The sequence below is a fragment of the Podarcis filfolensis genome (genome assembly GCF_964270895.1).
Source record: "Podarcis filfolensis genome assembly, chromosome: 5".
In the NCBI taxonomy this organism is placed as follows: Eukaryota; Metazoa; Chordata; class Lepidosauria; order Squamata; family Lacertidae; genus Podarcis; species Podarcis filfolensis.
In genome coordinates this window covers 42,316,124-42,343,722 of record NC_139608.1, presented here as the reverse complement: position 1 = coordinate 42,343,722, position 27,599 = coordinate 42,316,124, and the positions used below count along the sequence as shown (strand labels likewise).

The following is a 27,599-nucleotide window of genomic DNA, read 5'->3' as shown; positions in this document are numbered from 1 at the left end:
AAAACAGTTCTATGGAACATCAGACCTTATGTGCACAGATCCACAAGCTGCTCTGGGCATGACACCAAGTAGAGGGATGGGGGGGCAGGAATTGAGCCACAGAAAAGCCAATTCCAGTATTGCAAAGTTGCTGTCAAATACTACCGAAATTACTCAAGAGTTGCACAAACAGTCCAAACCAAAATAGAGCTCCATCTGTTGATCTGATGGAGAGCCATGCTGCCATCCCTGAGGTTTCTTTCCTTTACACTCCAGCCTGTTTAAAGCACGCTGTTGAAATGGCCTGGCCAATGCCATGTTCTTTCTGGCTGTGGCACCTTTGGGCAGTTGGCTGCCAACTCCAAGCACCAAACTCCTTCTAATGGAGGATGCCAAGCCTTTTAGGGGAGCGCCCCAGAGCACAAACGCTGCTTCTTGCAACCAAAATTTCACAAGCAAAGAAGCCAGTGCTTCATACACAGTAAGAATGGCTTTGGATGCAAGCAGAGAAACAAATCCAGAATTTCAAAAAGACCCTGTAATGGCTTATAATGCAGCAGGGAGGTCCCCTTGTGCTATTCTGAAAAGCACACACTCTCTCATTTCATAAAACAAAATGCAGGTATGCCACAGATTAATCACAACCAGGATTCTGTACTGCACACTAATAAATCCTGCTGTCTTGGGTCTCCCAACCTCCCAAACTTGTTCTCATTGCCAACCATGGAATCTCCCTTTGCCACTCTTAGCCTTCTAATAGCAGCTGCTGGGCTCCCAAACAGGATAAAGGGTTGAACAGCTGAAAACAGCCTGTTTTCCTCCACTTGGTCTGCTTCCTCTGGCTCTACCGATCAGCACACAAATAAGCATGTTAATAACCAGTTTGCACGAAGCCACGGCACTGACTGGAGGCCTCAGGAGTCTAATTAATGGCACATTTGCTTTGCCTCCTCTTGCGCTGGAGTGAGATGCATTAAGGTTTCTGCAGCAGCAGAATCGAAGCTATAATGGCCCTCAAACACTGCACCTGCATGGCTTGCCTGCATTATTCCACCTTGCCCAGTGAGGGAGGGGTGCTACATTTGCATTCCACAAAAGCTATCTGTGCAATAGGCTGCAAGTTAGCAAAAGAAAAGAATAAATTGTGCAGACCATGAACTGGCAAGAGCCTACTTCCCACAGCAGAGAAAGAACCCACCATGACCCTCAGAAAGTGTTGGGCATTAGGCAAGACAGACAACGACCCTGGCCCAGATTAATATGAAGAGACAGCCTGTGTTCTTACCAAGTGCACTGGAAGCCCGTTTACTTAGAAATATAGTCTGGCCCATGTGGGCGAACAGGGAAATCGTTACTGATGCTATAAAATGCTGTTTGTAATTTTAGAGTATTGAACTATAAAACAACCCCCTAAGATGCTTTATTAATTTTGCTCTATTTAAAAGACTTGGAGGGACATGGGTGGCGCTATGGGTTAAACCACAGAGCCTAGGGCTTGCTGATCAGAAGGTTGGCAGTTCGAATCCCCGTGACAGGGTGAGCTCCTGTTGCTCGGTCCCTGCTCCTGCCAACCTAGCAGTTCGAAAGCACGTCAAAGTGCAAGTAGACAAATAGGTACCGCTCTGGCAGGAAGGTAAACGGCGTTTCCGTGCGCTGCTCTGGTTCGCCAGAAGTGGCTTAGTCATGCTAGCCACATGACCCGGAAGCCGTACGCCGGATCCCTCAGCCAGTAAAGCGAGATGAGCGCCGCAACCCCAGAGTTGGCCATGACTGGACCTAATGGTCAGGGGTCCCTTTACCTTTTTAAAAGACTTACATGCCGCTTTCCAGAAATACTGACTTATAAAACAGTTTCCAGCCACTAAAATGCATCAATAACAATAATTAGGATCTAACAATAATAAAACTATTGAATCTGATTGGATGGCTCAATTGGATAGAGCGTGGTACTGATAATGTCAAGGTTGCAGGTTTGATCCCCATATGGGACAGCTGCATATTCTTGTATTGCAAGGGGTGGACTAGATGGTCCTCAGGATCCCTTCCAACTCTACAGTTCTATGATTCTATGATTATAAGAAGACAAAGAAACAGACTACAGTAGCATTGGGCACATAGCCCAACTATTCTATCCATCTCACACCTTTCTCACCCTCAGAGTCAAATAAGACTCATCTGAAGCTCACGATCTCTCTGAGAAGATTTTTTTTTAATAAAAAAAAAAGAATTTTTAAGTGAAGCATAAAAGTTACAGGTTCAGATAAAGCTTGTGAATCTCTGGGAATGTTCCCTCTGAGCCAGGCAGAGGGCAGTAAACACAAATACCAGTTATTGTTGATTCAAGCCTTGTCAGTCAGAGGAATTTGGCCACTCTCCAGGTGCCCGGCTTGATTCCATGTTGACCCCCCCGTCAGCGACTCCCGGCAAGACAAGGCGAGGTCTTTATCGGCCGATTCTCCTCGACGTGAGAAGAACACAACCATCCCTCCTCCCTCAACCCCAGGGAGGGGAGAGAGACAGACAGAAATGTATTTACATGCCTTTATTTCTGTCTTTCCAGTAGTGCAGAGAAACGTGTCTGCACCCTCTCACATCAGCAGCCAGAGAGAGAAAAACTCCACCCATGTACTTCCAGTACAGGGTCATGTGACACTCTGAGCTAACATCCGGTGCTCAGTGCACATAATAGACTGTCCTTTGTTGCCACGGTACAGTCCCATAACATAAACATCCTGTTTGGCTTTCCAGCCATCTGGAGCACTCAGCAGCATTGCTCCTTTTTCGTAACAACCTCCCCCAAAAGAATCAATGCATGTTGTGGCAAGCAAAGCGTGATCCAGAGAAGAAAACAAACAGTTGTTATACACATAACACTCCCCTGTTGTTTCAGTTCCACCCTTGGAACTACCCGCCACTGGTTTCCCCAGTGTACCTCTCTGGTTGTCTGGCTTCCAAGGAATGAGTGCATCTGCATTACCTTGGCTAGCAACTCTCTGTTGTGTCTTTGTCTCTGACTTAGACACAGCTCCAACCTGTCCTCGGTTGTGTACAACAGCAACACATGCAACAGCTAAATTAGCATACTCTTCTGAGTACCTTTTGGGTGGTTCACCCTTTGTGACTCTCTCAGACCTGCGTATGAGGTGCTGATCCTCTCTGCTCACTGGTTCTGTCTCAGGACTCTTAGGAGAACCAGTTCCAACAGCAAACAGTGGTTCCTCCTTCACCTGTGAAGGTCTATCCATTGTGTGAGACTTCCTCTCAATGACTGTGACAACTGAGCTCTCCGAGCTATCAGTGTCATCACTCTCAGTACCACTGTAATCAGTAAAATCATCATCATCTGAATCGTCCTCAGTGGGAAATGTGTGTGCTATCACTCTCTCCTTTTCAGGAGCACTCTCTAGAAATTTTGTGAGAATCACCTGACCAGATTCAGACAAAATTACTCTGTAGAGACCCTTTTCATAACCCACAAAAATGCCTTTGGCATTCTTTACTCCACCTGGAGCTTCTGTCCTCACATGAGACCCAAAAACCTTGAAATGGGCAACAGAAGGTTTTCTCTGGAACAGTTTCTCAAAAGGAGAACTTCCCAACTCTCTTGAAACCTTTCTCACCCATGCATGACAATACGACATGAGTGACTCCGCCCAGAACTCATGTGGCAGATGTGAACTAAGCAATTGCGCATTCATTCCCTTTTGCAATTCTTTGTTCACTTTTACACAGACACCCCTGTTCCACGCTTCCGCTGAAACAGCAATCTTGTGTCTGATCCCCTTCTTCTGCAGGAACCTCTGGAAATCCTGTAAAAGAAAAATCTGCTTCGCATCTGTCAAAAGACAATCAATGTTAGCATCATGCATACTCTTAACTTTGTCATAAAACTCTTGAAACCTTTCCAAGGCTTCCTGTGGTTTCTTTAACACATAAACCCAGACAAAGTTAGAGAAATGATCCACACACACAAGATAAAATCTTGCATTGCCTCTAGATGGTTCTAGAGGACCAATCACATCAGCATACACCCGCTGAAACGCTCTGTCGACCCTGGCCACCTTCTTGGCGCTTGTTTTGGTCACACCTGCAAGAGAAATCATGTTAGACTCAGAATTACATTCCATGTAATCACTTTGCTCAAAGTCCAACAAATACAGTCCACCTTTCTCTCTGGCAGAAAGATATAACTCTCCATCTTTGAAGATCTTGCAGCTCTTATCATCATAGGACAGTTTCAGTCCTTTCTTTGCAATCTGCGAAACACTCAGCAGATTGAACTTCAGTTCAGGAACCAAGTAAACATCGTGTATTGTCAAGTTCAGACTCTTAAGATACACAGATCCAACCCCAGTCGCCTCCAGCTTCTGACCGTTGGCTTGTTCCACAGCGAAGCTTTGCTTCTTAAACGTCGAAAAGAGTCCTCTGTGCGGGGACATATGAAAATTACATCCAGTGTCAATTACAAACGAGTGTCCAACATCTGGCGTGGTTCCTTTCGCCATCAGGGCCTTTGCAGGTTTCACCGAAGACTTGGTATGACCTTTGCCTGCTGCCTCAGGCTTTGCTGAGCGGCCCTTCGCTCCTTTCGGCTGGCGTGGCTTCTTGCAGCTCCGCTGAAGATGCCCAGCCTGTCCGCAATTGTAACATCGGACAACGTTCAAAGCTACAGCATTCTCTCCAGTAGCAACATCAGTGGGGGAATTAGAACTCCGTTCTTCCCTCCCCCTGTCCTTTATTTCCAGTGCAGCATGCCGGCTGTGTTCATCCTGAACCACGGCACTCAGGGGCACTCCCCCCTTCTTGGCATCCATGCTGAACTCAAGTCTCAGCTCTTCACTCTTGAGCTAGTTAAAATCCAAAAGCTCCTTTGAGCTGTTTTTCTGCCTCTCTCCCAGGCAGGCAATCTCCAAGCTGTCTGAAAGTCAAAACAACTTTCGCTTTCCCGGCTCTGACTGAGCCAGCCCCAGGTGTCAGTAGTTTTCCACTGCCGACTGTCGTTGCTTAGCAACCTTCCCCGGGACGGGAATCCTTATCTCACCACAGGAATTTCTGGTATGCAAGCCTTTCTTTCAGAGCTTGTTTTTCCAAACGCAGCTCTCGTGAACCAGAGAATAAATCAATCTGCATTCACACTTTTAGCCCGATATTCAGCATACCTTTTTGGGGCTCCGTTGCTTTGAAAACACCCCCTCTTGGTGCCAGCCGTCTGTTCAGCTTCTGGCTGCAATTGCAGACGTTATCTTCTTTCCTTGGTGCAGAGGATGGCACACGATTCATCAACCTCTCACCTCTCATGCTGATTCCAATGGATCAGATAACCAGCAGCGACTGCTACCATATGTTGATTCAAGCCTTGTCAGTCAGAGGAATTTGGCCACTCTCCAGGTGCCCGGCTTGATTCCATGTTGACCCCCCCCCGTCAGCGACTCCCGGCAAGACAAGGCGAGGTCTTTATCGGCCGATTCTCCTCGACGTGAGAAGAACACAACCATCCCTCCTCCCTCAACCCCAGGGAGGGGAGAGAGACAGACAGAAATGTATTTACATGCCTTTATTTCTGTCTTTCCAGTAGTGCAGAGAAACGTGTCTGCACCCTCTCACATCAGCAGCCAGAGAGAGAAAAACTCCACCCATGTACTTCCAGTACAGGGTCATGTGACACTCTGAGCTAACATCCGGTGCTCAGTGCACATAATAGACTGTCCTTTGTTGCCACGGTACAGTCCCATAACATAAACATCCTGTTTGGCTTTCCAGCCATCTGGAGCACTCAGCAGCATTGCTCCTTTTTCGTAACAGTTATGAATTCACCACTGAAATTATTCTAGAATGAATGAGGAGGAAACTGAGTCAGGGATTTCACCAGAGGAGGAAGCGCATTAATGCCTTCAGATATTCTAAGCTGGGGAAGCAAGAGACGGCTTGGGGAAGAAGCTGCTTTTGCCAAATAGTGTTTGTCTCGTGAAGGAGAAAGGGTTGAATTTAAAACACCACCTAGCTTAGAACTCAATTTGTCTTTTCTATAACAGCACAGCAGTACGTTGCCCATGTAAATGCAACCAAATTTAAAGCAAGCCTTTCCAAGTGAACTTATATCAGGAAGAAGAATGTGTTACAGATCACTTGTCCTAGGCAGTTAGTGAGCAAAACTCTACTGTCTAAGGGTCAAACGACACGCTTAATTGCTGTTTCGTGACTGGAATTCTCAACATCATTTTCTTCTTCAAAGAATAAGTCATGGACCCCTTAGTTTAGATTGGGGTCGTGGCACAGGTTCATGCCGACAGCTGGATAGCCCAACATGTTTATAATCCCAGCGACAAGGTAACATAATGTACAGGTTTGCGGAGTAAGAACCAAGCTGCTGGAAGGCTTGGGAATTAAAACAGGAAAACCAGAGACGCAGGGAAAGATCCAGAGTAACTGATCTGATCCTTATGTCATGATGGGCAAAGCTAGACTCCCTAGACGTAAACCATCCAACCCTCTTTGCTTCTGGAAACAAGCAAACAAGCTAATCACTGGCACCGTCTCTCGCTAGGACACATCCTCTCCAGCTGAACAGGCAAAGTGCCCACATTCATTCCTCTATTGCCTGCAAGCTAATGTAGGCACCACAATGCTGTCGTCCCATTTGGTAATGGAATTCCTTGTCTCTGAGCACATCTGCGATGGCTGGGAAAGGCAGAGGGAGACACAAAAAAAGAGGGGGATGTTTGGCTCCATCAGGTATCAAGAGTGGAGTCTGCTACATGACCCTAGCATGCTATTCCGCAGCAGAGGACTATAGGCAACTCCACTCCTCCTTTGGCATGCTGGAGCTGCATTCCCTTGTGGCTTCTGTAGATGGGCAGTCCTGATGTATAGACATGCGCCTCTGATAATGACAACTGAGCCCCCTAAGTTCCAGCACAAGGAAGCCTTCATCAGTTGATGGAGCAGAAGCATGAGCCTGCGAGTGAGCCTGAAAGTCAGTTGCAGCAGTTGCTATGAAGTCAGTAAAGGCAGAGGCTGCTACTGAAGAGTGTGTTAGCAAGATGCCTGTACTACCTAGTGTCCCTCTTGGTTTCCTCTGCTGTCTGTGAGCCACTCGCTCTGCATGTGCTGATACTTTGACTAGCCTGCAGAAGATTTAATTCTCTGCTTCTGGGTTTCCCCTGCCCCTCCCCTCCTTAGCATCCAGCTAGGCTTCAGGTCCTTGTGAACCAATCCCAAGGAAGCAGAGCAGCAGGAAATTGTGTCATCACACATTAACCCTTTGCTAGGAGCACCTGTTTATATCCCACCACCACCACCACCCCTTTCTGTATTAATTACAGGCTGCCAGAATCCCCAGGGCAACGAGGTTTGCTTTTATTGGCAGCTAATTAAATAACTGAGGAAGTGTGAGGCCATTAGCACTTCATTTAGTTGGAATTAATCACATTATTTAGTGAGTCAGGGAGCAGGGAAGACTGGGGGTGCCAGGGGGATTCTGGGGCTTCCAGGTGAAAAAGGAGCTATCAATCAGGCATGCAGGAGGCAGAAAGAAGATTTTCAACATAAAGGTATTAAGAAGATCCTGCTGGATCAGGCCAATGGTCCAGCTAGTCTGGCATGCTGTTCTCACATGCCTGTGAGAAGCCTGCAAGTGAGACATTAAGTGCCACAACATTCTGCCCACCTGCAATGCCTGGCAACCAGGTATATGCAGAAGAATTTCTGCCTGTGACCATGGAGGCAGAACATAGCCATGATGTCCAGTAGCCATCAATAGCCTTTTGCTCCATAGATCTGTCTAATCTTCTTTTAAAGCCATCCTAGGTGGTGGCTATCACTACTTCCAGCGGAAGCTTTGCCCTTTTCTCGCAGGAATTTCCTCGTCTTCCTGCTGGTCTCCCCACGCTGTGAAGGAACAACTTACCTGGCAACTCCCTTTTCCAAGCAAGCAACTTTCTCAGCCCCCCCCCCATCACCACCTCCACCATTAAATTATTCATTTCCAGGTTTTCTACCATTTTGAAACGGGCAGCTGCCTAAGGGTGGAAATAAAATAGAGGCATCATTCTGGTGGCTGAAGCTACACAAGAATCCCCTTGGGTCATAGGCCCTGTAGATGTAGTCAGTTTCCTACTGTCCATGGCAAACAGGTCAAAGGGGCGGAGGATGCTTTCACTGTCTCTAGGAAGACGTGCCTGATTTAGGGGTCTTGGGACCCTCCAAACTAGTGTTTTATTGCAGGTGCACTGGGCAATAACAGTGCATTGGTGGAAGATTTATTCCACTTTCATTTGTTTTGCGATGGCTCCCCAATTCTTCCAGTGAAACAAAAGCAGGACAAAAAAAAAAAACCCCAATAAACCCCAGAACATTGGTAGCATAAAAAGTTGTGGGATTTCAGTAGGAAGTTACAGGGAAATAAGCAGTATGATCATCCCCAAACCATTGCAGGGGCAAACGGTACTGAAAGCAGTATCATACATGACCACCCTGAGCACATATCATCATGAACATGGAATCAAAAGGAGCTCTGGAGGGGACCTTTAAAACATCAAGCCACATTACACTTCAGACAGCTACACCTCTCCTTTTTTCTTAAATTAATAGCAGCACATGGTGGGTGGGATTGTTATCAGAATTTTAGCACACGCAGAGGGGAGGTTTATCCTTCCCTTCCCATCTATGACACCCACACACCAGCAAATACCCACCCCACCTGTCCACCAAGTTCCCATTGGTTCCCTTAATGATTCCTAACATGGGAGTCCTTGTGGAGACACACGGCAGAACACAGGTGTTCCCACATGACCATCAGAAACAACCAAGGAGCATGTTAAGCATTTCTGTTCCATTCAGGAACATCAGAAGTATTCCTGACTCGTTTGCCATTAGCAGAATTTCCATGTACAGGAACCACTGTCGTGTTCTGCAAATTGCAGGTTCTTCTGACAGCAGACAAGTCAGATGATGCATTTGTCAAAAGCTGGGGGTGGGCCTTTGGACAGAAGTGTGAGGAGGGGGAGCAGTCATTATTTAGACGGCAAATAGCAAAAAGAAGATTTCCGAGGAGCAAAACTGAGGGCTAGGCAGTTGCTAGGCTACATGTTACCTTTATCACGCAGGCAGTTTGAAGCAGCCTCTGTGTGTAGAACCACTGCTATGTCACACGAGGATGGCTTCATGCCAACACAGTTCTGCCTTGCCTTAGGTAACTATGAAAAGCAGACATCAGACCCAGTTCCCGTCCCTGCTCCCATTCGTTGGCTTCCTTCTAGTTTCATTAATTTATTAAATTTGTATACTGCCCTTCATCTGAAGATCAAACAAACCAATACCCCCCCCCCAAAAAAGGCTGTAGAATGTTAATCAGCCAAATGCCTGGTTGAAGAGGAATATTTTTGCCTGGAGCCTGAAGATACGTAAAGAAGACACCAGGTGAGCTTCCTTGGAGAGAGCATTCCACAAGCTGGAACCCACTGCAGAAAAGGCCCGTTCTTGTGTTGACACCCTCCAGACCTCTTGCAAAGGAAGAGCTTCAGATGATGATCACAGGGTTTGGGCCGATTCATACGGGGAAAGGTGGTCCTTGAGGTATTCCAGTCCTGAGCCATTTAAGGCTTTATAGGTCAAAACCAGCACTTTGAATCGGGCCTGCAAACTTATTGGCAGCTAGTGCAGTCAGGCCAGTATCGGTGTAATATGCTCAAACAGTCTTGTCCCAGTGAGCAGCCTGGCTGCTGAATTCTTCACCTGCTGGAGTTTCCAAACCGTCTTCAGAGGCAGCCCCACGTATAACACATTGCAGTAATCTAACCTACAAGTTCTGTTGCCCTTCCCTGACATCACAGCAGCTCCTCCAATCCCAGGCACACTTCTAAGTTGCCTTTCCTGTGCAAGCTGCTTTCATGTTGTCATTTGCAATGTACTGTAATCATTATAACTTGTCCATTTCACTGTATGTACCAAGTATATGCATGCATTGAGACAGATTGCCTACATGTGCCTTTTTAAAGATCCCGTCCACTACACAGATTTCTATATAGGACACGCAGAGCATCTGAAGTGACCCACAGGGACTTCTCTCACTGCCACTGACCTCTACAGTATAGGCAAGCTGTTCTTGAGTTGTCAACGGCACAAAGGCATGGAAGAGGGACACTTACACTTTCAGACTGGCTTCGAACCAGCCCTTGCCTGTGCTGCCCTCTGCTGGAAGGCCTCCATTCTGCATGCTCAAGTGCCCTCAACTGGCAGCCAGTGCTGGGGTTTGCAGCCCCCCTTGGGTTGGACTGGCAGTTTCCTTTGCTTTTACTGCTGCAGCAGGCTTGTTGTGAGCGAGCGCTCGCTCCCCTCTCAGGGGAACTCTGTCTGCCGTCACCAGAACTCACAGCATTTAAAATTCATTGACATTTCATTGGAGAAAATTAAGAGCGAGCAAGTTGGCTTGAATAGGGAATTAGCAGCACTCTCTCCCGGCAACTTCTCAGCGGTGTCAGAGGCAGCGGCAAATTGACATGCGAGGCTGGTTGGAGGGGGGGAGAGGGGAAGGAGTGAGAGCAGTTTGTGGAGCAGAGGAAATGCTGGGTCCCGCCAGTCATAAGGCTGCTGGGATTACTGCTTTGCAAACGTACCTAAGGTTAGGGTTTTTGTTTTTGTTTTAATTCCCCTGCACGATGTAATTTTAAAAAATTTAATCTAAAGGGAAGCAAAGCGATTATCCAAATAGCAGCTCATTCGCCTAATCCAGTTAAAAGAGAAGCTCTGGTGAAAACAGAATGATAGGTCTTGCTGCAAAGAGACATTCGAGCCCCCGGGGGCCCCACCCTAAATCCTCCAAGTCTTCCGCTGGGGGTAAAGAAAAACCAACCATTTATTTGCAAATTTGCCACAGCTGCCGAGAGTGTGGAGGTAGTGAAAGTAATTTCCACTGACCTCCCAGCTCTCAGCGTCTCCTTGCCGCTGCTTCGCATCAGGCAAGGAGGCTGCTCAGTCATGCGTATACTTCAAATCTATTGATGCCCAAATTTAATCAGGTGGCTGAGGGCAGCCCTAGAAAGTCGTGCATGTGACTCTGTGCAACACAGGACCCTCAGAGACTACACAGAGACATGTGAGGCCAAGCAAACAAGCAGGGGACAGTAAAGTAATGCTTCCCAAGTTTCTTTTTGATAGAAATTCAAGCTAATTTCTGGAGCCCCCAACCCGCCTGCTCCACAGATGAATGTGCAGAGATACTTGCAAGCAATGGCGGGTCTATGGCCTGGGGTAATGATGCCACCCTGATATCATTCCACTGACAAACTATTTCTGGCCCCCTTCCAAAAGAGGGACAGGCGAAAGAGTCTGTGCCTGTTTTGCAAGTGTTCATTCATACATTCGTGGCTGTGAAGGAACAGTGTACTGTTAAAAGTATTTTTTAAAAGATTCTTCAGCATACGTTTCTACACTCAGTCTGGCTCTCCTAGATTTGTGCCTCTGACCGTTTTCCTTTCGAGATTTGCTAACCAAGCCCATTCTTCCTTGTGCAGATCCATCTTCTCAATACTATTTGGAACAGCCAGGAAAACTCCCACTTCTGCCACTCTTTAAGCCCTTTGACTAAGTGAAAAAAGGTGGTCGCTAATCCACATTTCGTGATCATATTAATATTCCCGGAAATGCTCTGCCTGCTCCTATGCATGTTTACTCAGAAGCAAGAAGAGGTTGAATGTCCTCTGTCATGGATGCTTTAGTTGAGATTTCTGCATCGCAAGGGGCTGGACTAGATGGAGCCCATTCCAACTCTGCAATTCTATGATTCTAAGTCCTGCAGAGTTCAATGGGGCATATTCCCCAAGAATGCATGCACAGGATTGCAGTCACAGAATCAGAGATTAGAAGTCTTGGGTGGAGGCCAGTTTCTATTCTCTGCTGCTGGGCACAATCTTTTGCAGAAGCAAGCACTGGAAAAAGGGGTAATTATCTGCCCTAGACACCTTCTCTCAAGGGACAGAGTTTGTGGCAGAATGAGGATCTAAAATGTTTTTCAAAAGCAGAGGGCCTTCTCTTGCCTCTGCTTGGTTTTAGACCAATCCTCCTCAAATTTCAGCACAGGATCTGTGTCTGCCTCCAACGTACTGGAAACAAGAAGGAGAACTAAGCAGAACCTGACTTCATGCAGCCCAAATCTGCCAGCTAGTGGCAGGGAGGCAGTGACCTTTAGGAATGCATTGGGATTCCAGGCAGGATCAGGCATTTCTGTGGATTACACAAATGGATAGAATAGGGTTCTCAGAAAGTACAGCTTGCTTTAGCCCATTAACTATAATTAATTGCTTGTCTGTAATTAAAATTAACATGATCATAATGTTTCAATAAAGGTGATAGTTGGGTAATTTTACACAGTTATAAACAGAGGTCTTCCCTGGTCAAAATAATAAAAGATAGTAGCCTAGAAGCAGATGGAATCCTTTGCTGAGGAAATCCTATCTGTTGTCCCTCTTTAAGCACACAGGGCCAGTCTACATGGGTTATTAATATGTCTTTGCATACAACTTTCAGGTTTTTGAAAAATGCAAAGAGCATCTGCTGTGATGAGAGGGCTGATAACTTTTGGAACCACAGCAGGCATGGATCAGGAAGGGGGGGGATTTCTTCCCGGTACAAATTCCAGCTTCAGAAGATGGATCTTACTCAAGACCAAAGCAGGGGAGGAAAGGGTTTAATCACATCCCATGCTGTGATAATTATCCCCCGCCCCTCTTTGGCTAATGCTATTTGCATTTATTAAAAGCGGCGCTGTTAAAAGCAAAGATGCATTTAAGGTCATGTGTAGCTTGGCTCTAACGCACTTCCTAACTCAAGATATGTCAAGTGCACAGATTATTTACAAAAATGCCATCAGCACAGAACGTCTCCGAAAAGACAGCTCTCATTAAAACCCCACAGTTTTAGTCTGATTAAGCTTACGTGTTCCCAGCCATGGTCTAGAGCTTCTTATTAAAGTGACACCTTTCACGTTAGATGACAGAAAACACTGTTTGCCACCATGTGGAAACATGGCAGGAACTGGCAGCCAATTCCAGCTCTCAGGGGCGTGTCTGGATGGTACATATATATATTTTTAAAAAAATTTAAATTGTATACCACCCTAAACCCGTAGATCTCAGGACGGTTCACAACACAAAATCACAATATGACAGATAGTAAATATGTCTGAATTTTTAAAAGTGTTATTAAAGTGTTTCAAAATACATTTAAGATTTGGAAGCTCAGCATCATTAGAATCAATGCTACATGTTCAGTTAAACAAACTTTAACAACCAAACCCAATTTGATGAGCCGTTATGTTGTTTTTGCTCACTCCCATTCCAGTTAAGTCTATTCTTCAGAAATTATAAACAGCATCAGGATATAAAATCAACAGGACCCAAACCCAGATTTATTGGTTTTCATCTGTATGTGCAAGAAATACTCATTATACAGAGACAGGTTTGATTCTCAGTGGAGTATAAGGCCAGTCAGACATTTAGATATTCTGCTCTGCTCATTCATAAGCAGAATTAATTAGCAACAGTAACTTTAAGCTCAGAGCCAAGGGCTCAAGGAGATATCCAGGATATTGAAGTATTTGAATGTGTCTCGTTCTGGAAGACTCTTGTCTAAATCTTTTAAAACTCTTTCAAAATCTTACAGTGAAGTTAATGATCAACACGCAGAAAAAATGGCAAAAAGTTCCCCAAGACTTTTGATCCAACGGTAGGAGCAAATTCAGGTTTATTTCAGATCAAAATGAAGGAGAGAGGGTTTAGCACAGGCATCCCCAACCTTCGGCCCTCCAGATGTTTTGGACTACAATTCCCATCATCCCTGACCACTGGTCCTGTTAGCTAGGGATCATGGGAGTCGTAGGCCAAAGCATCTGGAGGGCCGCAGGTTGGGGATGCCTGGTTTAGCATTTCCAGATTTGGGCTACAATCCTGTATTGCCTTACCTGAGAGCTTGTCCCATTGAGCTCTATTGGTCTAACTTTTCGGTAGACATGCATAGGATTGCTCTGTTAGGTTACTGTGGTTATGCTGAGCAAACTACAGGCCACAATGGAGTGTGTTAAGCAAGTTAAGGACATACGAAGGGATCAATATCTCCTTGAAATATTTACTACGGGCAAATGAAGAAGAAAGAAACTGGGTTCAAAAGAAGCAGCTTGGGTAATGTTTGAAGAACAAGCCAAAATCTGAGCGGATAATAATAAGATCAAAGGTTTGTTATAAAAGTTTTATTTCTCTGCCCTACTTTAACTTCGTCTGTAATTCTGTCTCAGCCAGGACAACAGAAACATCCACATATTACTTCCCTACTTCCCTCTGCCTCCCTTTCCTCTATTTTTTTCATGCATGTTGAATTTTAGATTGCAAAATCTTTGAGGGAAGGGACCTGGTGCTATGTACTATGCAAAGCACCATGCACACTGATGATGCTATATAAATAAGTAAATGATGGGGGGGGACCTCTTAATGTGCAAAACGGAATACAGATATTAAAAACTAACAAGAGGACTTGTCAGAATAAAGGGATGAAGCTATCACCTTGCATTAAGTTCTGCATCACTTCCGCTGATAATCAAAGTCAAAATGCAAGTGCTGGGTCAGTATGTTTGCAGTAGAGCATTTTCAGGTGGCTGTGCTGGGCTCAAAACAAAACAAAACAAAACAAAACAAAACCCCTCTCCCTGCTTCTCTTGTTCTCCTACAGCCAGGCCATAGCAGGAATCTCATTACCCATACATGACTTGTTTATAGATGCTCAGCTGTGCCAATCTGCTTTAATGGGACGTGAAGGACAAACATGCTCAAAAAACTAAATAAAACAACGTCAAATTGTCATTGAGTTGCCCAGAAAAGAGACCACTGGTAACCATATTCTGTGCAGAGTAGGCAGAGCTGTCTCTATCATCTCTCTATCTACACCATCACACACACTTGTTTCTGCATCTCAGTCCCCAGTTTCTAGAGGACTAGATGCACTCTGCTTCCTAGAACTTCTCACCATTATCAAGTCCTTCCTCTTCCACAGTTCCCCCTGCTGTTCTTTCAGCAGCTGAGCTTCAAAGGTGGAATGTATGATAACTTTTTAAGTTGCGGTGGGAGCAAAGGCACAATGAAAAATTTATTAAAATAATAACTGTAAGGAACCTTCATGGTTTAAGTAAACCTCCTTATACAGCGTTAGAAGGAAACTGAACTCATGGGATCCTTCAAAACATTGCTGGGTTGGCAGTCAGTGAGGTTGCCTTCACTGGGGCATCATAAAAGGGACAGTGCAAGCCGGGATGGTGCAACGGTGAGACTGCTGAGCTTGACCATGGCAAAGAAAAGCTCAGGTCCTTGGTCAAGTCATAAAGCCCATTGCCCTTTTGCTACTTGGCCTGCCTCACTGTATACTTCTGAGCAGAGATGCAATCAGAACTGTAAAGTCTAAAATAATAATATGGGAATACAAACCCCAATTTTCAGACTAAATGGGGCGGAAATTAAGACACTGGAAAAGGGTTGTCTAAGAGCTAATTTTCCTTTCAGAATATGGCAGCTTCCAGTGAGCCCACACTGATTTCATCCATACACCAAGCCTCTTGTATGCATGTTGACAGGACGCGTGGCTGTCATCACAAACTGGCTTTGAGTCTACCATCATGATTGTTCATTCCCCTGTTCTAGACTAGAGGTGGAGGCCAAATAATGAGGTGGTGAAGGTTGATTTGGATGTCTTCTACCCCCATCCTACCGCCACTCCATGAGTCAAAGTTTATCATAATCGCTTCCCAGGTTGGACCGCATGTTGCTCTGTTGTTTTGGTACCTTATGGCTCCACGTTTTCCTATGAATCTCTAGGTACAGGGGCCTTACAAGAAGAGAGGCCACCCAAAACATTTCCTGTCTAGGTTGAATATTCTCTGGATTGCTTTTTGTTAAACCAAGGCAGAGGAGGGTGTTTTTAAAAATAAAGTTAAAAGCTTCATTTATGGGCTTTTTTAAAAAAGAAAACCCTGCATTGCTCTGGTTTAACAAACAGCTAAACAAAACTCAAGAGCTCTTCAGAACTCTACAGGCAACATTTTGCATAGAGTCTCACAGGAAGGCCTACTGAATGCCTGGAAGGCCTATCAAAAGAAGGAAGTGCTGGAAAGAAAGGCTGGGGTGACAATGCCTTTTTTAAAATAAAAAATATACAAGCAACAATACACACCACTCCGTCACTTTTTCATTTTAAGCCTTTAAAAAAGCAAGAAACACCTCACCTGATTTCTAGAGGCAAGTGAATTCCTTTCATTTCCCTCACAAAAAGCTCCTGCACCTATTTGCCTGCAATTTGGCAGGCTTCATCCACTCTTGAATGGCTCTGTACCTGTAAATTTCATCTACTTATAGCTACTTTTAAATTCCCCATGACTGTGAATTGGGGGGCCCAAAGAACTTCATTTGCACAAAGTAGTTCAGAACCTGAAATGCAGGTCAAAGTGGAAAGTGCACAGAGCAACTGGGAAACAGACTGGAAGTTTCAAAGAAGCTCACATACAGATGCAAAACATGACCGGTTTCTAACCAGGCTTGCCAATAGCAGCAGCAGCAGCAGCAGCAGGAACAACAACAACATTTTTCAGCAACTTTTTTTTGTACATTTCTTATTTTATTTATCCTTGTACCAACCCCATGAAGCAGATTAGAGAGGGCAAGAGCAAGGCAATTTCCATTGAGCTTCATGGCTAAGCAAGGAATTGAACTTCCAACATGGATGTCTTCCCCAGTTTACAGAAAACCTAAAAAGGTGGTTGCTAGTAAGCTCTGAATTTTGCCTCTGTATTTATGTACTGAACCATCATTTTAAATCTAGAATACAACATTGATCCTAAATTTATTATACAGAGACATGATGCTGGAGGAATTAAGATTATTTCAGATTAATTTACAATATAATAATGACTTAGTTTAATTTATGTGTTATTAAATTGTACATTGTTGTATATATTGTGCTTTAAAAAAAATACAAGGCATTGTCTAAAAATATTCTAAAACAGAGCATCAGAAACATGAAAATCCTATGAGGGAAGAGAGCAAATGTTATTGGAAGCTGGGGAAATATCCATGTAAACGTAATGGATTCAAATACTTAAAAGGAGGTGCTGAGCCCTTGACATATGCCTGTAAAAAGGTTGTTGTTGGCGTTGTTAATTGAATTAGTATTCTGTCTTTCAACCCAAACATCTCCAGGGCAGTAATGTAGCTGGCATGAGTCTGATTTAAATTGTGCTTATACTGTGAATCTAAATTCAATTTCACTTATAATGAATTGATTTATTATTTATTAAAGTATTTAGGCTGCCTTTCGGGATAAAGAAATCCCCACAGAGTGGTTTGCAATGCAATGCATTGCAATAAATAAAATAAAATAAAATAAAATAAAAATGAATAAAATAAAATAAAATAAAATAAAATAAAATCTATTTAAAGCTCCACAAAGGTTATGTGGGACACTGTTCAAACTCTTTGTCATTAGGATTTCAATAATTTCCTGATAGTCCAGTTCTCTGTATTTCCCAGGTGATCCTTATTTCACCTGGCCTTGGCTTTCCTTGTGCTGACTATCCATTTTCTTTCATAGTATGGGAAGAGACTGTCCGCCCAAACAAGCCCAACTGCTGCCTGCTTTACAGAACCTCCTGGATGACTACGGATTTGTGTCACTGCCCATTTCCATGAAAGATTTATTCATGCATTTTGCACAATGCCACAATCCCACATGCAACTTTTAAAAAGGATAATAAAGGATGATCTGCATGACTGCCTTGGCAAGCGCAATACCTGCCAGTGGGTGGAGGAAGGAAACCTCAATGGAGCCCAGAGCAGCCTTTCTGGCACAGGAGAGCTCACTGTTGTGCAAACACTCTCAGAATCTGAAGCATTACAACAGCAGGCTGTGCCGTGTAAAGATAGAGTAAACCCTACAAACCCAGCGCTGTGCAGATGAAGTGCAGACGAGCCCTGAGAAAGAACTGGGGGGGGGGGAGGGAACCATTAAGGGCAGTAAAGGGGGGTTGTCAGAAAGAGGCACCCATAAGAGGACACAATTCTACAGGTGCATCTATGTCAGGGTTCATCACGCTTTTGTTACAGAGAGCCTCCCCTGAATGAAGAGACAAACGGCTCTGGCCTCTGCAGTTGTAGCTGACAATATGAAGACAGCCAGCAAAACTCACTTCTGAGTTTTGGCCAGGCAGATCAATGCAGGGAGGGGAACAGGAGGGAAAACCCCTGGCGTGCTTCACTGTAAGACCAGCAAAAATTAGGGAACAGCACTATTGTTGCCTTCCCCCACCTCCAACCACAACATCAGTCAAAACTAGGCAGAGCAAAGATGCACACACAGAGCGGGTAATGCCTAAGTACAATGCCTAAGATAATGGAGGAGGAGGAGAGCCAAGTCGTCCTTCTTGGCACAGTCAAGATATACCACCAAATGAAAGTGTGCGGCTGAGAGAAGTGAAAAACAGGAAGCAGATGAAGTCTTGGGGGGGCTGCAACAAAATGTTGCAGTGTGTGGAACGCTCCTATTCCGGATTCAAGCAGCAACCCATACCTCGTTCCAGGATATTCTATTCCTCCACCTCTGTCAATCCTCAACGGGCTGTTTTTTAATTTCTCCATCCCTTTAGGTTTCTAAAAAAAATACTTTTTTGCACTTCTGCAAACACTGCGGCTCCCCCAATGTCTGGTGATACCTTCCTTTTGTGCGTGGATGCTACTGTTTTGGCTACAGAGGCTGAGTTCACTGTTGATATATCATGCTTTTTGTTTCTGCGTGCTCAAAGCAAACCAAATGCATTATGGCAGTGAAGCAACTCACAACATTCCTTACTGTGAATGTCTCACCCAGATTCTTAAAAAGAGAGCTCCAACCCATCTCTGTGTAGAGAATCAGGCAGATAACTGTTAACAGAGACATTGTATGGAATGAAAGTACCTTGTTACCAAACGCCACACTGATAGTGAGAAAACTGGGACTCGCAGCCCAAGACCTTTTAATTTTCTGGTGAGACATATCTGTGCCAAAGGGCAAGAAAGGCCAGACATGATGTCGCAGCAAACAGAGAGCAATATAAACTGCCTGTTTTCAGAAATCACAACATTAACACAATGCCTTTGCACCCTGGGTCAGATTTTCTCCAGCTGCACAATATTGACCCTGTCTCTCTTTTCAATGCTATCCTAAACCCTCGTTCTGAGGCCAATTTTACTTTTGCATCAACTGAGAAATGTACACATTTTGCATTATTTCCATTTTATCCTGGCAAGTAACTCATTTTCTTCCTAGCCTGGAGAGCAGTTAAGCCCTACGCACAGTCTGAGCATGAATGGGAGGCGCACTAGCACATTTTGCACATTAAGAGGAGAGGAAGAGCCGGCTGCTTAGCCAATGTGAGACCCCAGCTGGCTATTCTCATCAGGCCAATGGCCCATCTAGTGTAGCATCTTGTTCTCACCCCAACCAGCCAGATGCCCATGGGAAACCAGCCAGCGAACTTTGAGCACAAGAGTTCTCTTCCCTCCTGGGGTTTCCAGCAACATCACTGCTTCACCGTCTTTCGTTCATTAATCACACAAGAACCCTGCAGATAGGCTAGGTAATTATTACTCCCATTTAACAGATGAGAAACAAAAGCCCTGTGTACACCCTCCCATTCACTCTGTGTGCAGAGCACTCCCAATGCAGTGATGTACGGGCAACATGAGCGACAGTCCATACCTATCATGCTGTTTCTCATGAGATACTGTGTTTGGATGTGTCTCCCCACAAACCAGCTTTGATCTGAGTTGAGAAAAGGAGGACCCCACTGCGTTTTTAACCGGTAATGTGTACACAGCCTAAGATGGAGAAAGCGTTGCACCAGAAGTCACCTAGGACTTAGCTGGGATTCTGCCCACCGGCCCTCCCTAGCTTTGTTGGCCCCTTCTAGCTTGTACAATTAAAATGGAATAATCTACCAGATGCAGGCAGTTGTAAACAGCGCAAATTGCCAGTGCCCAGAAAAAGCCAGGAGAAGAAGATTGCATGGCTTGGATCCTGATTTTATATGGCTGTCGTGTTCGGCACCGGTGGTTGGCTCTCCTGCAGATGGATCGTCCTTGAGGTTCTACTGCCTACAGATAATTGCTGATTAGTGGGGATAACAAGGTCCCAAGTTTCCACGTAAACCAAGACGTTAGAACAGGAAGGCCATGGAGTTTATCCAAAATTGTGTCCCGACCCCCTCAAAGCCCCAGAGCCCCTGTTGCGTAGCTTTGTTCCTACAATTCCTAAGAAGGGAGAAAGCCACCAGACCCGGCTGATTAATCACCAGCTTCTCAGTGTAGCAATCTGCCTTAAACCAAAGTGAAAGCACTTTGCTTAATGAAATCACTGCTGATAAAAAGGAAAGCAGGAGGGGGAGAAACTCCAGCCTATCGGAAAAGCTGGGCCAATCTGCCTTGCCTTTCCCCTGTCCCAACCTTCCCCAACGGGTAATCTTCATTTTATTAATCTCATTTTGAGCTCTTAAGAAATAACTCCGTAGGGGTATTAGTATCTTTCAGGGAGCGCATATGCAGGAAAGGACCACCTGGAACCCAGCTGAGTAGCCACATCTCTTAGCAGGTCAGGAATGGTACTTCCCTCTCCTTTGCAACCCAAACCATTCCTACCTTCCATCCTTAGTTTGAGTGATGGCGGGCTAAGAATGATTTTTAATGATTTTAAATGCTTCCCCCCCCGTCTAGCCTTTCATTGTTGTTGCATGGATTCTGAGTTTCTGCGACACAGCAGGTGACAGCTCCGCTTGGATATGTCTGCGAACAGGGAGAGCATGGGGGTGGGCTGCTCCTTCCCAGGAGCCCATAAGCCACACAAGCACTCATACCTAACCGCCAAGCTCTGATCACCTAATCCATCCATATGGCAAATATGGGGAATCCCAGACTCTTGAGCAGCTGATGCGTTTCACCCACGGGAGGGTGCAATGTTGGCACCAGAACCCCCCACACAGCATCTGCATCTTATTTTCTTTGGAACCATTCCTTGTGCTTCTAGCTGAGCACTTTGGATGTCCTTTACTATGCTCTAAACTCCTTTTATATATTCCTGATCGCAGTGGCGTAGCATGGGGGGTGCAGGGGGGACTGGCCGCACCGGGCGCAACATCTGGGGGGGGCGTGCTCACACTCGCAGCTCTCTGCCCCTACCTGGCTCACGGGTTAGGGGGCGCAAATTACTTGCCTTGCCCCGGGTGCTGACAACCCACGCTACGCCACTGCCTGATCGTCCAAAATGATAACCGCTCAGGAATTCATCCCAAATGGCTAGATTGATCCAGGCTCTCTGCTTACTTTCGCTTCCCTGCCAGTCCAGTTGGGTGAGATGACTTGCTTGCATCTGAAAGGCAAGGGGGTGTGTCTAGCACACAGCCAACAGGGGACAAAGGTTTGGATTTGACCCTAGCAGAAGGGTCCCTCAGAATTTCCCCCAAAAGAGCCCCCCACCCATCCAAACGTAGGGAGGAAGAGACCACCTATGTCTGGTCCAGTGCTGGAACCTATGAAAAGGAAGGAAGCCAGGCAAGGCTGAGGTGTTGCTGAACCATAAACAGCTCTGTGTTAGCAGCTTGCTTCACGAAAGGTTGGGATCAAACTGAGGCCTTTTGTGGCTCTGTCTTCCTCCAGGCTCCACCCCCGTGAAAGAACATAAAGAGTATCACAAAGATGACTAAGATCTGGGGTGCTATGGAGTCTGTAAGCACCCAAACATGAACCAGGCACCAAGGAATGTTCCCATCTGGATGGACCAGTATTTGGGAGCTGGATCAGCCCCGTCAGACCACCTCAAACTACCCCAGGACTACTTTTTCTGTTGCCTTTATTATATATAGCTCCACTATCCTGAGCTGCAGTTCTTTGGTTTTCCTGGCTCCTGCACTAGTGAAGCCCCAGTGGTACCCAAGTGTCACTGTGCATCATGTCCGAAAGCCCCTCTGGATGCTTAGAAATCTTCTTGCCTTCATAATATGATCAGGCTCAAAACTGTAATCCAGTGTTTTCCCCAACCAGGTTCCCTCCAGATGTTTTCAACTACAGCTCCGGCCAGCATGCCTGTTGTCCAAAAACATCTGGAGTGGACCCAGCTGGGAAATGTGACTGCAAGCAGCACACTAATGGAGCACACTAGCACTCCTGTAACAGCCCTAAGACACAAGCAGCATGAAAACCTCATTTTGCACAGGTGATGGCAACAAGAAAATGGTCCATTCTGCTAATTCAGAATTTCTGCCAAGTTGCTGCTTAACATGGGCAGGTTGAAATCCTGCAGCTTGAAATTTTGCAAAAGGTTGAAATTTTGCAAAACCAATCCCCTGTCAATGGGGCTTCACTAGACAGGCTAAGAAAGACAACGTCTGCCTTTTGTTCTGTCCTTCTAGAATCTGTACAAAACCATATTTTCAGATGAAATTAAATTAAGCCACAAGTTGGAAAAAATAGCCCCAGACAACCCCTTCCAACCCATCTTCAGCTTGGCTGCTGGCGCCAGCACTGGCTCCTCAGACCCTCTCCAAATGCACAGATTTTGGCACACAGGCCCTGTTCACCCTCTGTCCATGTCCTCTTGGAGACAAGCCCAGCTGATTTGGACCAGCCTCTGCTCAACACCTCGAAACCCCCCACAAGCCATCTGCTTTGTACCACAACAGCAGCCCCCAGGCACTTCGCTGCACACATACACCTGCACATCACAAAGAACCACCACCTCATCTTGACTCAGAGCCAGGTGAAACAGTCACAAATCAGATTCAATTAATCAGCCTAAAACAAGGGGGTTTCCAAGCCAGGAGAGCAAAAGAGAGAGAGAGAGAGAAACTTAATTAATGAGCACAGCACAGAGAGAAGGAGTGACATGCAGTATATATGGACCCAAACAGCACAAGGTTTAATTCATAAGGCGCAGCATCCCTATAGGGCAAAATACTTGTCCTTGGAAATCTCGTGGCACTGGGCCACTCACGGCTCAGTTTGGTCCAGATCGGCTTTTCTACCCACTTACTCTGAGTAGTCTCCACCATAAAACCAAATGGGTGGTGGTGGGGAGGCTCCTGCATACAGGGGCCAATATGCCCATGGACCTTTGGGGGTGAAATTAGCCAGTTCAAGGCAGACATTTAAAAGATTTTATGTTAACAAACAGGGTGTCAAAATACAGCAGCAAAATCTATATCAGAGTGTCAGCATAAGCAAAAGAACTCTGGAAGGGGGTGGGGTAAGATGGGGGGAAGGGGGGGCACCTCGACACACACACTAATTCTGCCTCATGCACACACCACTTGCTACATAACCAGTAACACACACAATCATACTCTACCGCACGCATGCACACACATCTTACGTGCTGCTTAAGTATACTGTATGCACAACAATCAGATCTCTCATATTTAGGCCAGACAATAAGCTGTTTTCTGTAGAAAAAAGAGGGGAGACGTCAACGTGTGCTATTTGGATAGATAAGAAAAGAATTCTGGCTCATACTGTTGCCTCCTACAGGGCTTAAAGCTCGCTGGTAGCCACACAGCGCATGAAATGCCAAAAGTTGTTAAAATACCATAGCCTCTGTTGTCTTTTCCCCAGGCAGACAAATAGTTGAGGGCGATCATCACACCTCGCTTTCTCCTCCCTCACACTGACAGGACCAGGCTGCCTGCGTGGCCTTACATTTCATGCTGAAAGGGTTTTTAATCACAACCCCTCTGTGGGCTGTAGGGGGATCAGGCCAGATGCTACTTTGCGATCATATACATTAATATGCTTGGCATTCCCCAGTAGGTGGTTTGGAAGAGGCAATATGAGTTACTGCAGTTCTTTACCTGTCACTGTAATGGAGTGAAGTAAATTTATGCCTTGACAGGGTCCCAAAGCACAATGTAGGCTGTTTCTATAGTGATCATTCACCCGCTGCCAAAATGCAACTGTCTCTGGGGTTGAGCACAACAGCTGTTCTGCGTCAACAACATGGCAAAGGATTTGCGAGGAGAAGCCTACTGGATGGAGGCTCAGGGGGAAGCAAGGTATGGCTGAGGCAAAATGGTGACCAGAAAGTAGGTGCTACCAAGAATGGGCGACCGACTACATCTTTAACCCTGGCAGGTCTGATGTTTTAAAATCATGAACCACCAGAACTTGGAATTAATCACCAATCGGTATTTCACATTTCTGCCTATTTCACAAGAGGCACCTTGTGAGTTGTGAAATAAATCACAAACAGTGCAGTGTGGTTAGAACCAGTCACAAAGTGTTTGTGGTCCCTGCTGGGGGCATAATGAGGCAAAGCCAGCCAATGGTTTTAGCAGAAATGTAAGGCCACATGAGAGGGCCCCATCTGCCCATAGCATACTCCAACCTTCTTCAACTGGGTATCCTACAGATATTTTGGGCTATGAGTTTCCTCAGTTCCAGTTAGTACAGCTGATGGGATGATCATTGTTGTACAAAATATCTGGAAGACACTTGATTGGAGAAGACTTTACAAACTGAGTGGGGTGGGAGATTGTGCTTTGCTGTTGTTTCTGATTGAAGATGTTTCACATGTATTTACAGTGCTTCAAGAAGCTGCAGGACTCATTTCACCAGAACCATAGTGAGACGAAAGAAATACATGTATGCTGCAGTCAATGATGCCTCTGTCATATTGCCACCATCTCTTGTTAAACCTATTGGGTACAATTCAACAAGGTTTTCCTCAGAGTAGACCCACAGAAAATATTGGTCCTGACTTCATTTCAATGGACCTATTCCAGGTACAACTTGGCCTTGATACCGGTGGCTACAGCAGTGGAACAGATCAGAATAACAGCAACAGCAAGGGTCTAATACTTTATTTTCAGGTTCAGATTTGTACGACAGAAGAATGGGCCGTGGCTCAGTGACAGGGCATCTGCTTTGAAGAAAGAAGACCCCAGGTTTAATCCCAAGGTAGGATAGGATTGGAAATGTCCCCTATCTGAAAGCCTAGACAGCCACTGCACATCAGTGCAGACAGCACAGAGCTAGACAGGCAAATAATCCGGCTCACTATAAAGCAGCTTCGTATATTCCTACACTTCTGTTACATTGAGGTGCCTAGAATTCACCCTCTTCCTCACACAAAGCAGCAACTTGTAGCATTTGTGATGGCTCCAGGTGCTTTTTATAGGGTTTTGATTTCCAGGTGGCAATGGTGGAAAGCAATGTGGAAAACAACCAAACTGGACACCCACTTGTGCAGACACTAAACAGAAGAGTCTAAACTCATGTTCCTCCAATGCAAGGTACTCATCAAGAATTGTGGTGGTGGCAGTGGCATTCTGAAAGTTGTTCAGATCTGCATTACAAAAAGTTGCACAGAAATGAGAAGGCTGCTTGTGCACAGTTGCTTTCCAATGTTTTAAGACTACAGTTTTAGAATAGCAACCAATGGCTTAGAAATAAGAGGGCACTCTATAACTCAGGGGTGGAAAACTGGATACAGCTGATGGGTCAGATCTGTACCCACTGTGGACCAACTTCTCGTATGACAACCTCAAAGTGATAGCTTAACCATTCTGTGGTTTCTTTTAGGAAAGTAAAACCTGCATGACTTGGAGATGAGATTGGACCAAGTTAAGGGTCTAGCCAGATTATTGATTCAAGAATGCTTTCCAACATCCTTTGGAAAAAGTAGGGTTGTTGCTGAGTTAGCCAGAAGCAGCACTGAAAGTGTATTGCATTTTTATTGGCGTTCCAATAATATCTTGCTCGGTGCTACAGGCACAGTGATTAATGTGAATACAATCCTTGGCCAGAACATCATAATGCTTTTTAGGTACTCTCAAGCCCAAAGTCATTCTGTTCAGGATAGCTAAGGCTGTCAGGCACTTCCAGAATGAAGTGTGTCTGGAAGCACCGTGCACACACAGACACAGAGGGCACATCCACACTTGTGTTTGCCCCATGCCTAGAAAGCACAGGACTGAGCAGTTTTCCCCTTGCCCCACTCCTTTCCCAGGGAAAATTCACTCTTTAGCTTTAAATCAGAACAAACTGACTGCTGCAATTAAGCACCAATAAGTAGTTAAAGAGCGCTAAAGGGAAGGCAATGGAACAAGAAAAAGTGTGGATAAGCACAGGCACTTTATTTGCCTTCTCACTGTATGCCAGTTCACACAACCATCCTTAGCATGCTCATCAACACAAGGTAACTTTTTAATGACTTCAGCCTGTTTTGATCAGGCCTAGTGAATTCTCTACACACAACCAACACTGTGCTTCATTACATTCCTAAGAAAACTTTGAAAAGATGGTTAAACCAGGGTATGTCAGGTCACAATGTGGACTTGCACAGCAGCCCTGACCTGAATCTAGTGAAGCAAACAGACCTGCCTTTTGTCCCCATCACTGCCCCGCATGATGTCTGCAGAGGCACCCTGCGGATAAAGGGACAGTTGCCAGCACAGCACTGTCAGACAAGGAGAACTCAGCCCCCACTGCGCTTTCTTTGCAAGTCTACTGGGAGGTCATATTTTGCTGCACGTTCAGTGCAGGTGACAGTAGCTCTATGTGATCTTCAGCCACATGGTTTGACTAGCTCCATCGCAAGTGTTCTGTTCCCTTCATTTCTTGTTTAGTCTTCTGACTAACTGCCTACCGAGGACACATACAGCAGCTGTGTCTGGGAAGAGACTACAAAGATGGGGATGAATGACTCAAGGGAGTTGGTGACAAGAGGATCTGTGGGGTGGGGGCAAAGAGACAGTTGACCTAAAATGAGGCAGGAAATATGAAGTTGTACCTGAAAACGATGGGGCAGCATAAGTGACTGAGATGGAAGGGACAGGATCTGATCCCAACCTACCAGAAGCAAGTACACCAACTGACTTAAAAGACAAAGCCTATTCATTGGACAAATCCCTTTAAAAACCAAAACATATTGGGTGGTATTCAACTAAGTTGTATTCAGAGTAGACCCACTGAAATCAATTATCCTAACTTAGTGCTGTAATGTTCATTCCTTTGAGTAAAACGGAATTGAATAATCCCCTATTTCCTTTGCAGCAGCTTTATACGTGAAGTTTAGTTCCAAGAGAGAATTCTGTCCAATTGTAAAGGAAAATGAGGAGACAGAGAATGAATCCATGATGACATCCAGAAACAGCAACGACAATGGAGAGGAATTACTCATTTTCACTAGTAATTGTGAAGCAGAGCTCACTTTGGAAAGCAGAGATTTCCTGCTTCTAACTGTGCCTCGCTTTCCTTCATATGAAAAGAGCACACGGAAATCTGCCTGCTGAACAGGGTACTGTGAAATCAAGGCTGTTACCTGGACAGCAGAGAATTAGCAGCACAATGCTTGCGTCTCCCCAGCAGGCTCTGCAATCAAAGGTTGCAGCCTGGGAGGCACTCTATTTTTAACTTGATTTTGATTTTAAATCCATATGGACGTGTTAAAGTCACTGGAGAAATGGGAAAGTTGTGTGGGCTTTGAATTCCTACTCAGCTCAAAATATCTCTTTTCATCACATCTCTGCGGGTGAAGAACCCATTTTGCAGGCACTGAATTGCTTAAATGACATT

General features: G+C 45.3%; 1 protein-coding gene across 2 annotated transcripts in view; it reads right to left on the bottom strand.

The window, feature by feature from the left end:
* The window catches only part of KCNIP2 (potassium voltage-gated channel interacting protein 2), a 106,533-nt gene that overhangs the window by 77,086 nt on the left and 1,848 nt on the right, over nt 1-27,599 (bottom strand). The window lies entirely within an intron of this gene.